The 13,381-nt window shown below is 43.0% G+C and overlaps 1 pseudogene; it reads left to right on the forward strand.

Moving 5' to 3' along the window:
- The first annotated feature begins 2,082 nt into the window (after positions 1–2,082).
- On the forward strand, positions 2,083–10,094 carry LOC110135543 (nuclear transcription factor Y subunit gamma pseudogene; annotated as a pseudogene).
- Positions 10,095–13,381: the final 3,287 nt, after the last annotated feature.

Below are 13,381 nucleotides of genomic sequence, written 5' to 3' on the forward strand. Positions count from 1 at the left end.
TAAAGCAAATGTTCAGATCTCCAAATTGGTCAGTGTTTCTACTGACTAAATAGAGAAGTTGTGGACAGTGAACTGATTTGGGAGCTGGGAAGATAAAGCCTTCAATTTTGGATATTTTGATTTAAAAGTTAGAACAGAGTGATTAAAGGAGAAATTTCCAGTAGTTAAATCTAAAGAGCCGTGAAAAGAGCTATGGACTTGAAAGTCACAAATGTCTATTTGGAGGTTATCACTATAGAGATGATAATTAAAGACGGAGGTAGATGAAGTTTTAGAGGGATTTGGGCATGGAGTGAAAGATTGAAGAACAGAGGTCAGGACTTCAGGAAAACACACATTTGGATACCAGGAGGTGAAAGTTAAGTCAAAAGGAGATGGAGACCACAGCCACAGAATGGATCACTTGGATATGACAGTGTCACAGAATCCGGGGAGGCGGGGGGGAACATAATTTGAATAACAGGAGGTCACTAGCTGTGCCAAATGCTGGAAAAAGATAGAAAATAATGAGGACTGAGAAAAGCTCATCAGCCTTAGCCTAATTCAGTCATTTTTGACCTTCAAGAGACATATATCAGTGGAGTGTTGATAGTTATGTAATCTTAGGTATTTAAAAAGGAATTTGGTGACAGTTTGGTGACGGAGAGGAGATGTTCGGTAGACCATATAATTAAATTTGGCAAGAAAAGGAGAGAAACTGGATAATAACTTGGAAGGTCAGCATGATCAACAAAGACTTCTTGCTGTCCTTTTGAAATGTGATGTACTTTTGACAAACTTAGTGTTTTATATCTTGAGTGTTTGGTCCCCAATTCAGGCTGGAGCTAAAAGAGTGAGTTACAAAGGTGGAGGAAGCGTGGGGCTTTTGGCCTGACAAGCCGGGTACCCTGGGTACTTGTGCTTTGTCGTGTGGCCACCACTGGGAAAGAGAAGTGGGGCAGGGCAGGTCACGAGAATGTCTTATTGTGGAAGAGAAACTGTTAGGTTTTAGAGCACAGTCAGCACACTGGCACAGAAGAGACCAAGCAAACATCTATAAAGATAAAGCAGCTGAGGTTCAGGCGGAGACCCTGGGACCTCTGGGTGTTCCTGAAAAAGCATCAAGTTGTTTGATAGGGTGATGGATTTGTTTGCCTTTCTCCTCAGACCGAGGGGAATTCCATGACACCATTGCTGCTCCCTAAGAGAATACCGGATTGTAGACAAAGCAATAATTGCTGTCTCCCCTTTTTATCGAGGATGTTGCTGATCAGAGAGTGTTAGCCTCTTTGGGGACACAGCCTCCTTCTCAGACGACTTCTAGAACCAATTTGGCTGTGGTTTGCAAATAGAGATGGGGAAATGGAGGCCATATTGTTGGCTCCCCAGGGTCGTCATTAACCAAGCCAGCCAGCTGACAAGCCTGTGGCTATGGAAACCAACCTTACTGAGGAAGATGGATTATAAAAAGGAGCCTGTTTTCTTTTCAATGGGATGATGTCTTGGTCCTGTCAGTTAGATCTTGCAGAAATATTAGGTTGGATCATTTAATGTTCTCAGTCAATACTTTATCGTTTTTTTTTTTTAATATCCTCTCTTATTTAACCTTTTTTGTTCTGTTGAAGACAGTGATGAATACTGCATTTTTCTTCTCACAAAGGTTTTTACATGTGTACTCAGGATATCCTTTGTTTTCACATGCGCAAACTCAGAATTTCTACTATGCAGAAAAAATAGTGTGTGGTGCTGGGCATACCTTTGCTGCAGGGATTCAAAATGATGAAAGAAATAGGAAGCTGGGAATTGGCTGTATCAGTATCTATCTATATGCAAATTATCAGTTTTCTTCTCAGAAATATATTTTTCATCTTCATTGGGGTCTGGAGGAGATATGATATGTCTTATGTGCTACCAACTCTTATGTCTGTTATGTATATATGCAAATGCTGCACACATATACACACATTCCTACATGTGGATGCTGAAATTCCTCACTTACTTGGAAACACCTTATGCAGGGATAATAGATACTAAGATTGAAGGACAGGAGGAGACTGTGTGTGACAGAAACGTAGACGTGTTTATTATAGAATTCTTTGGGGTATGTGCGTGCATGGTAAGTTATTTCAGTCATGTCCGACTCTGTAACCCTATGAACTATGGCCTGCCAGGCTCCTCTGTCCATGGGATTCTCCAGGCAAGAATATTGGAGTGGGTTTCCTTTGGGAACTTGAGGTATTTTCCTCTAAACTTATCTTTTATTTCCCACACTGTTGTACAGTTTTTACATCATTATTCTAGATATCACTGAAAAGCCTGAGGCACCCTATTTAGAAATGTCTCTAAACATATTAAACCGAATAGCAGGTAAATAATTTCAGTCATAACTTGCAGCTGATAAAAACCTTCCAGTAACTGGCAAAATCTCAAAACCTTTGAAGGCTTCCTCTCCAATGACAGAATTCTATAGGATATTAAAACCACGTTCAGAATTTAGAAGGAAATTCTGTGGGTGGCATAAATGAGAAGACATCTCAAGGTTTCAAAACCAGAAATTAGGCATAGTGTTATGTTTCACTTATAGATGGAGAATTTGTCTTCACTTTTCATTCTACACTGAGACAGTGTCGGAAGCTAACCAGAAACTGCCTTGTGTAGGATGTTGAGAAACAGGAGATATCAATACCCAAGATAAAAGAGATTAGAGGAAAGGTCACCAATAGGAGACCCAAAGAAACTAGAGTAGGAGAATCAGCAGTGGCCATACACGCAAAAGATTCTCAGCATATTAAAGAGATCACATTCTATTTCAGAGCAAGACTTCTGCTAGGCTATCTTAAAAAGAAGATTTTCTGTTTTTAAAAATAACTCCAAAGAAGGACCCACGGCCTCTATTGGTAACCCATTAAAATATTTAATAACCCTTTCTGTCAGGATTTAGGTTCATTTGTTCTGTTATAGCCAAGTGAAACTTGTTATGAGTTTAGATGAACTAGCCTGACACTCTCCCCCAGAGTAGTGTAGACAAGAATGTAGACATTCTTGTAAGTGAGGATTATGGTTAGAAACTTTCAGGAAACCAAAATTCCTTTATCCTTAATTTTTATACTCCTTAGTCATCTTGATTGCTTTCCTCTAAACCCTTCAAAGTGCCCTGAATACGTAAATTATGAACTTGGTTCTTGTCGATGATTATCTCAGGGTCAGACTTCTTTTGGGCTCTATAGGAGATGTGAAAATGTTGGAGCAATTTTCAGTGTTTTTCCCTTGTAAAATATCTGGTGGGTAATGTTCACACATGTAACAATATTAAAATGGATGTTTCAGCCAAGATCCAAAGATCCAATTAATGCTGTATTCTAAAGGAGGAAGTGATTCCTATGCAGGATTTCAAAAGGAGTAAACTGAAAACTGGTTACATGGTTATTAGTTTTTACTTTTTTGATTGGAGGATAATTGCTTTACAATGTTGTGTTTGGTTTCCATGAATCAGTCATAACTATGTATGTATCTTTTCCCTCTTGAGCCTCTGTCCCTGTTACATGATTCTTAAATTCCTTGCCCATATGAAGATCATTAAAAATTTGAGACAGTAGAGGAGGTTTCAAGATGTGTAAGGATTTTTTTTGGAGAGCATTGTGGTGAGTCCTATCTCAAAGGAGGCAGATTGGGAGGGTGCTTTCTTCTTCATCTCAGATCAGGAAAAAGGAGATTTAAGAAATGGCACGGAGAACTTCATACGTGTCCCCTGTCGTTAAGGGAACATTGTGGACTAGTGTAGGTGATTACATGGAAAAATACAAAAGGCAGAGACCAGCCTGTTAGATGCTCTAATTGCAGGAAGGAAGGAGAAGTAGCTATGTTGATTGACTCTCATTCCAGTGTATGTTGGGCAAAGAATACTGAGAGTATTTGCCGTGGACCAGATGTGGGATGTGCACGGGAAAACTGGCCTGGAGTTTGGGTCTCAGAGTATTATCAGGGTCTATTCCTCCTTTCTCCATTTCTTAGGGTAGTTTTCTGTGTGTGTGTGTGTTCAGTCTGTTCATAAATAGGCCTTCTCTTTGTAATTACAAGATGGATATCAGAAGTTCCTGGGTAAATCCCCTTCTAGCTTCCAAACCAGGGCAACAGAGCAAGAGTCTTTATCCCACTGTTTTTCCTTTGGTTTATTTGGTTTTATTTATCTTTTAAGTGAAGAATAGCTTTGTTTAAGGGTTGCTTACTTTAACTGAAATAAATCTGAATGATCCTACTCCTTTGGAATAAAACTTAATGCTTATCAATTTCTTATTGTGTTTAGCTTCTGGTTGGAATTTGAATAAATGAAAACCTAAATAGGTGAAAGTTCCCTGACTATTCAGGTGAATACACAAAACTCAGGGTGGTAACTTTTCTTCTAAGTCACCTGGGTACCTGTTATTGATGACCTTAGGAGGTCATCCCACTGTGCTTAGCACAGGGCCTGAGATTTGCTTCTAGTGAACTGACTAATGTCACATATTGGCCCTGAATGATGACTTTGGGTCGAGTTGTGTATTTCACCTATGGAGCTGGGAAGACTGTCCCATCCAGCTGAGAGTAGGGAAGGGATAAATCCCCAAATGAATTTTAAAGTCATTCCAGAGAAAGGAGGGGTGTAGATGCCAGGTAGACCAGCTGTAAAAAAAAACCTGTAAAAAACTGTAAAAAAACCCTGCATATTTGCAGGCATTATAACTTTCTCCCTTTCTTAGCTTGTATGTGTGGTAAAAAAAAAGAAAGAATATAGACCTGTATGGGCAGTGAAATCTTTTCTAAGATTAAATGTGAGGTCAACTCTAGAAAAAGTGAGACGAGAATGTTCCTAATGAGAATCTGGAGCATTTAATGAACTTACAGGAAACCTGAGAACTTAGAAGTTAGGAAAGTGCATGGTTCTGTACTTGGAAACCCTCAGCAAGATGTGATTGTAAATCTCTGTGAATGAGATGAATGAACATTTAAGCCTCACATTGTCCTCAATAGTTTCAAGTTAACAAATAGCCTACAATGATAGTGCTTAATATGTGCCATATCCTTGAGCAAAAATGGTTCTCTATATAAAGTCCTCTAATAATATTCTTTCATAGTCCTCTGTATTTTCTTCCATAGTGGGAACACAATTTTCTACTATAAATTTTGGTGGGATCATTTATATTTCGCACTAGACTGTGTGAAATTCCACGAAGGCAAGAGTCGTGTCCATTTTGCTTACCGCTGGGTCACCAGCATTGTGCGGAGCACATTGTGCAGCACTTAGCAGGTGTTCGGGCTTGCCAGGTGGCTCTGCTGGTGAAGAGCCTGCCTGCAGCGCAGGAGACCCCGGTTCCATTCCTGGGTCGGGAAGATCCCCTGGAGAAGGGCAGGCTTCCCTCTCCAGCATTCTTGCGCTTCCCTGGTGGCTCAGATGGTGAAGAATCTGCCTGCAATGCGGGACACCAGGTTCATTCCCTGGGCTGGGGAGATCCCTTGGAGGAGGGCATGGCAACCCACTCCAGTATTCTTGCCTGGAGAATCCCCAAGGACAGACGATTTGTTTGTAGCCTGGTGAGCTACAGTCCACGGGGTCACAAAGAGTTGGACAGGACTGAGCAGCTAAGCACAGCAAAGTAGGTTCAGTAGATGTTTGCTGAATGGATGATTGAATAAAGACTGTTCCCTTAGTCCCAGAGCAAGACTTGGGAGAAGAAGCACAGGTTTGCTTGTTTGTTTGCTTTTTCAGTTCTAACAAGCTCCACTTTTTCTTGGTTCTTCTTTCCTTTTTTACTTTTAATTAGACGGTAATTGCTTTACAATATTGTGTTAGTTTCTTCTATACACTATTGTAAATCAGCTACAAGTATACATGTAAACATGTTGCTATGGGGAAAGAGGACCTGCTTGCCTTACTTACTTACTTACAGTTTGCCTGCCAGAAAATGACTCAAATATCTGATGTGGGTCAGATTGCACTGTCTGTTACTCAAAGCATTTACTGTAATTCTGTGTCAGGAGTCTGCTTTCAAAATTGGTACGTGATGAAAAAGAATACTGCCTGGTGTGGTAATATATGTTTGTAAATGAGAGACATCCTAAAGGAGGGGGTGTTATTTATAAGATTAATAATCTGGACCCTTTGGTGACAAACAAAAGTTATATTTGCATTCTAATATCAACTGGGTTTCTTGAACTTTTTAATCAACAGAAATCTATAGGAGGCCAGTTGAGGAATTCAGGCAAGACTTTACTGGGGTCCCTGGCTGCTCCACGAGGGAGAACAAGAAGCAGGTTCTCGTGCTCGCTCCCTGAGGGAGGGGCAGGCTGGTTCCTTCAGTGGGGTGAGGGTAGGGGCAGATCGGTGGGTTGGCTGGAGGGTGGCGTAGGTGATCGGCCTGCCCTCTGGGAGGTGCCCTGTGCAGGGATCACACGTAGGACCCTCGTTTTGCTCCCAGCACCTCAGAAGCGGCAGTTGGTTTTTGGCCTTTTTGTCTCTTATTGTTCATAATATGCCCCAACTGTTCATGTGGTTGTTTTTGGTCCCTTATGTCGTTTCTTTGTATTCTGTTGCCCAAGGAGATGTTTGTCCAGGTGCAAGCACTGCAGTAAAGGGTCCCAAGGCCCAACATATTTCAATACTATGTACATTATTTGTGTGTTTTGATTTTAAAAAATCCATCTTATGTAATAAATGTATTGTAAACTCTTTCCCTCAAGTAACATAATCTTCATAATAATCATTTAATGGCTGTATAGTATTTCGGTGTTTAGACTGTCCCTTAGACAGGTAATCATGCTGCTGTCCTTAAACACTCAGTGACTTCTAACTTCTCCAACGCTGTGAAATAACACAGAGCAAAAGCTCTGCGCATAACAGCGTTTACCATCCCCTGGGTATTTTTCAAGGAAAGTTCCCCTCAGGTGTTATTCCAGATTGCTAGCTTTGGGAATGAGGAGTTATACTGATTTTTTTTTTTTTAAAAAACAGAGGATGCATTTTCAGATATTAGAAGCTGAGTCTGTATTCTGTCCAGGAAGCGTCCTGCTGCTGGTGAAGCCTTAGTGTAGGAGTGACTGGGATATCAAGTCCCTGCCTGGGTACCTATTTCAGAGCAATGAAGAGTCTTTGCCAATATAAAAAAAAGAAACCAGAGAGTCTATTTTGTTCATTTAAAAAAATTTCCAGTTTACTTTTCAATCCCAACATGTACTTTGGAATTTGTGTTTTTTTTTAGTAGAAACATTATTTTTAAAACAATTTTAGATTTACATAAAAATTATGAAGATACTAAAGAAAGTTTCCATATACCCTGCCCGCACCCAGTTTGCATGATTATTAGCATCTTACATTTGTATGATGCATTTGTTATAACTAATGAACCAATTGGTATATTATTATTATTAGATTTGTGTCCTTAACATTTGCTTTTCAAAATGGAAATTATATAAGGATTTTCATGCAATAAAGCAGCACTTAAATAAGCCTAAAGTAAAGAAAGGAGGTCATAGTATGATCATATGATCATAGTCATGCAATCATAGTCACATGTGCCTCTTGAGAAGGCCAGCAAAGTGGTCCTTGCCCTTATTTCAACTTAAAAGAATCACTGTGGAAGGAACCAAGGGAGGGGGAGGGTAAAAGGGGGATGTGGTGCAAACGGCATGGCCAGCGCCTTGTCTGTAGCCCAGCTTCTCGTGCTCTCGGTTCTCGCTTCTCGGTGATGCTGCTTCCCGCCCCCCCTCTGCTGTGGTGCCCGAGTGCTGAGGCGGCTCCTGCTGGTCCCTGGACTTCCCAGTTGAGGCGTTTGTCACAGTGTCCACAAGAGGAGGATTTGGTGGTGCTAGCAGCAGTGGTGCCCAGCAAACTCTGTATTCCTCCTGGCCTCGTGTCACGGGAGAAATCTGTAATTTAACAGTGAAAGATTTCTGAGTACAGAAACTTCCACTGACTCGTATTAATAAGATTATGAAACTGGCCGGCGATGTGAAGATGATCAGCACAGAAGCCCCTGTGTTGTTTGCCAAGGAAGCCCAGACTTTTATCACAGAGTTGACTGTTGGGGCCTGGATCCACACAGAGGAGAACCAGCGCCAGACTCTTCAGAGGCATGACATTGCCATGGCAATTACACAGTGTGATGAGTTTGACTTTCTCATTGATGTTGTTCCAAGACATGAGTGGAAACCAGCAAAGCGTCAGGAGGAGGTGCACTAGTATGTGACTCCTGCTGGCCCGTCCCGGACTGCTTCAGGTGGGCTCAGCAGCCCACTGCCGATCAAGTCTGGGGCAGCAGCAAGGCCAGCAGCCCACCCGCTCCACAGCCACCATCAAGACTGGGCTGATCATCGTTGCACAGCCTCAGCAGGGTCAGACCACACCCGTGACCGTGCAAGCTGAAGAAGGTCAGCAGGTGCAGACTGTCCCGGCCCAGCTGCACGGTCAAGCCCAGCAGCCCCAGAGTGGCACTGAATGGACCATGAAGGTGCTGCATCCCGAACACAGGCAAGATCCAGCAGGGCCCGGTGGCCCCGCACGGCGGCTGGCTGCGGTGTACTCACGTAGCCCAGCCTGTAGGGGGCCCTTAGGCACCCCACGTGGTTCAGGGACAGACCCAGACGTGTGCCACCAATGCTCACAGATCACGCAGAGGGCGGGCCAGCAAGAGCAACAGATCAGCCAGTCCACGGATGGACAGAGGAACGGGTACAGCAAGTCGAAGCCCAGAGCCAAGGAGACACAGCGTCCAGAGAAGTGGAAGCCAGTAAGTTCCAGAGACCTGGAAATGCAGCTCCCCGGGCACCTCTTCCCGCTCACCACACACACCCACCGCAGTTGCCTCCTGTGTTGGTTGCTCCTGGCCCCAGCAGAGCTCCACTTCCCCTCCTCCCGCTGTCGCCTTGCAGTGAGTGTCGTTGGGTTATCCGGGGCCCCAGCCAACTCGAAGGCCTAGAGGAAGCTGCATGCCTCTCTCCCCAGGGTGACCTCACTCTCCCTCCCCACCCCTCGCAGCAGCTCTACCAGATCCAGCCAGTCACCATGCCTCCCGGCCAGGAACTCGCGGAGCTAGTGTTCATCCAGTCAGCCATCCCGTGCTCTGACAGGCAGAGCCCCCAGGTGACCCATGATGGAGGGCCTGAGCTGGCAAGGCCGAGGGCACCCAACACAATTTCGTGCCATTCAGCCTTAGGTGGTGGGCACTGCCTCCCTCCCCACAGGACCCTGTGGACCTCAGCACCTCCTGTGGGCTACGTCTCTGGTGTACTAGGTTCTGTGCTTGGGGGCCAAGATTTTCCAACAGAAGGGTGGAAAATGTAATTTTTTTTATTTCCTTTTTTCCTTTTTTTTCCTCCAGGCAATCAATATTTCACTGTGTTGAGCTGTGTGTCCAATGCTATGATATGAAAATATTGAATAGCATATTTATGACATTTTCTCAAAGAGTGTGGCTGAAGAAATATTTCTTTTATTTTTCTTTTTTTGGTTCTTACCGCCACTTCTTTTAGGAGTAGATTTCCTCGGGGCTGTGGGTAATCTCCTGACTCTTAGAACAGCTGTTGCCTCAGGATTCACTACCTTGTTCTGCCCTCAGGTAAAATTAGGTGATGTGTGTAGCTTCCTTTCCACTAGTGCTCCTCTCCCCGGGTCCCTGCTCCTGCCCCAGAGCTCTGTGGGTTTGCATTCAGAGGCGGTGGGAACATTCCTTGCACTCAAGAGACTCATTTGCCATGAAGAGTGGATGGTTTCATTCCCAAACCCTTCTCTTCCAGGGACCCAAGGAGACTAGAACTTTGTGCATTTTCCCTCTCCCCCACGCCCCTCATTTTTAGCTACTTTATTTTTAAATGCATTGAGATTTGTGACAGTCTCCTTTGCTGCATGGACTTCAAGCTGCATGAAATGCAATAAATCTCATTTTAGATTAAAAAGAGTCAATGTGGAGGATAACGTACAAGATGACAGAATTTGGAAGCATCTATTTTCAGGAAATGCCCATCAGCAATCACTGACATTTTTCACTGTTACTGCTGAGAATTCACTAGTCTGTTTTCCAAAATACGTTGTCCTTTTCTTCTTATATTTTTGTTCCAATTCTGCTAAAAGTCTTTTTCTAATTTTGAATTAAAATACTTTAAAATAACTTATCTTAGTCCCCTTTTTTTTTTGGTCCTCTGCTATAATCTTTAGAAGTCATTGCCAAACTGACTTGCAGTCCTTCTTGGATTTCTACCTCTTGACTAGTTTCCTAATCACCTCTCCTGGGAGCAGTTTACTGGCTGAGGGATACTGTTTAGGACTGCTGTCCTAAAAAAATTGAGAAGATGAAGTTTACCTTTTTCACTTTTTCTTTTGTATTCCTTTGGTTTCTTCTATTCCCAAGTGTGGTCCGTTTGTCTCTATGATGGACTCTAGTGATCCCTGCTTCCAGGTGTTTCTCTCCCTTTGTTTCTAAATCATAGAGTATGGCAGTTTTGAGGGGGTGTTGTTGCTGTGATTAAGCTAGAAAAGATTGTGAATTCCTGGCAGACTTTCTCTCTCTTGGCAGCTCTGATGAGATAAATTGCAGTGGTGAAGAGGCCCACGTGGCCAGGAATTGGGGGTTGCTTTTAGTCAACAGTCAGTAAGTGAGGCCCTCAGTACTGCAACAATTATTCATGCCAATAAGCTTGAAATGGAATCCTTCCCCCATTGAGCTTTCAGTTGAGACCCCAGCCCTAACCAACATCTTGGTTATAGCCACATGAGACATCATGAAGCAGGGGACCAAGCTAATACACATCTGTATTTCTGACCCACAGAAACTGTATTGTTTTAAGTTGCTAAATTTTGGGCCAATTTTTTTTTTTACACAGGAATAGATAACTAGCATACTAAGAGTTCCTTCACTTTGAAGAATGTGATGAGTCACAAACAAGTCACTCTTTCCTCAAGATAAATAAGAATACATATAATTATAAAAATTCAGACTTCATGACCCCTGAATAGAAGAGAGATTTTTAGTCTTTTTTAAAGTGTTAAAGAGAAGAAGAACTAAAGAGCCTCTTGCTGAAAGTGAAAGAGGAGGGTGAAAAAGTTGGCTTAAAACTCAACATTCAGTAAACTAAGATCATGGCATCTGGTCCCATCACTTCATGGGAAAAGGTTGGGGAAACAATGGAAACAGTGACAGACTTTATTTTTGGGGGCTCCAAAATCACTGCAGATGGTGACTGCAGCCATAAAATTAAAAGATGTTGCTTTTTGGAAGAAAAGTTAGGACCAACCTAGCATATTAAAAAGCGGAGACATTACTTTGCCAACAAAGGTCCATCTAGTAAAAGCTATGGTTTTTCCAGTAGTCATGTATGGATGTGAGACTTGGACTATAAAGAAAGCTGAGTGCTGAAGAATTGATGCTTTTTAACTGTGGTGTTAGAGAAGACTCTTGAGAGTCCTTTGGACTGCAAGGAGATCCAACCAGTCCATCCTGAAGGAAATCAGTCCTGAATATTCATTGGAAGGACTGATGTTGAAGCTGAAACTCCAATACTTTGGCGACCTGATGTGAAGGACTGACTCATTTGAAAAGCCCCTGATGCTGGGAAGGATTGAGGGTGGGAGGAGAAGGGGTTGACAGAGGATGGGATGGTTGGATAGCATCACCAACACAATGGACATGAGTTTGAGTAAGCTCCGGGAGTTGGTGATGGACAAGGAGGCCTGGACTATCTGTCAGACATGACTCAGTGACTGAACTGAACTGAAAGTGTTGACTGTAAGAGATCTCAGAGGTGATCTGGGTAATGTTTCTCTAGTATCACATAGAAAACAGAACTATTGAATTTTCCTCTAAAATTGGTTTTACTCCCAATATTCTTTATTTTTTGAAAGCCCCTGGCACTCAGTCCGTAAACCTGAAAGATCAGAAATTTAGGAGTTAGCCTTGATTCCCTCTTGTGTGTGTCTTCAGTTAGCTCCTCTTATGCATGCCTTTGACTGTGTGGATCACAGTTAACTGGAAAATTCTGAAAGAGATGGGCATACCAGACCACCTGACCTGCCTTTAGAAATCTGTATGCAGGTCAGGAAGCAACAGTTAGAACTGGACATGGAACAACAGACTGGTTCCAAATAGGAAAAGGAGTATGTCAAGGCTATATATTGTCACCCTGCTTATTTAACTTACATGCAGAGTACATCATGAGAAACGCTGGGCTGGAAGAAGCACAAGCTGGAATCAAGATTGCTGGGAGATATATCAGTAACCTCAGATATGCAGATGACACTACCGTTATGGCAGAAAGTGAAGAAAAACTAAAGAGCCTCTTGATGAAAGTGAAAGAGGAGAGTGAAAAAGTTGGCTGAAAGCTCAACATTCAGAAAACTAAGATCATGGCATCTGGTCCCATCACTTCATGGGAAATAGATGGGGAGACAGTGGAAACAGTGTCAGACTTTATTTTTTTGGGCTCCAAAATCACTGCAGATGGTGACTGCAGCCATGAAATTAAAAGACGCTTACTCCTTGGAAGGAAAGTTTTGACCAACCTAGGTAGCATATTTAAAAGCAGAGACATTACTTTGCCAGCAAAAGTCCATCTAGTGAAAGCTATGGTTTTTCCAGTAGTCATGTATGGATTTGAGAGTTGGACTATAAAGAAAGCTGAGTACTGAAGAATTGGTGCTTTTGAACTGTGGTGTTGGAGAAGACTCTTGAGAGTCCCTCGGACTGCAAGGAGATCCAACCAGTCCATCCTGAAGGAGATCAGTCCTGAGTGTTCATTGGAAGGACTGATGCTGAAGCTGAAACTCCAATACTTTGGCCACCTCATGTGAAGAGTTGACTCGCTGGAAAAGACCCTGATGCTGGGAGAGATTAGGGGCAGGAGGAGAAGGGGACGACAGAGGATGAGATGGCTGGATGGCATCGCCGACTCGATGGACATGAATTTGAGTAAACTCCGGGAGTTGGTGATGGACAGGGAGGCCTGGCGTGCTGCGATTCATGGGGTTGCAAAGAGTCGGGTATGACTGAGCGACTGACCTGAACTGATGCATGCATGCTCAGTCACTCAGTCATGTCTGACTCTTTGCGACCCCATGGACTCTAGCCCTCCAGGCTCCTCTGTGCATGGTATTTCCCCAGCAAGATACTGGAGTGGGTTGTCATTTCCTGCTTCAAGGGATATTCCTGACCCAGGGATCAAACCCAATGCAGGAGTATTGGCAGGTGGATTCTTTATCACTGAGTCCCTCCTCTTTACTACTGAATACCTCCACCTAGATAACACATCACCACTAAGTCTACTAATTCTGAGTCTAAAATATGCCTTAAATCTGTCTACCTTTTCCCATTGCCACCACACTGATGTAATTTATCTTGTTTCTCACGTGGAACTGCTACCAAGTGAGAGCAGTTTGTGGTAG

This window comes from Odocoileus virginianus, chromosome 1, assembly GCF_023699985.2.
Source record: "Odocoileus virginianus isolate 20LAN1187 ecotype Illinois chromosome 1, Ovbor_1.2, whole genome shotgun sequence".
Taxonomy (NCBI): Eukaryota; Metazoa; Chordata; class Mammalia; order Artiodactyla; family Cervidae; genus Odocoileus; species Odocoileus virginianus.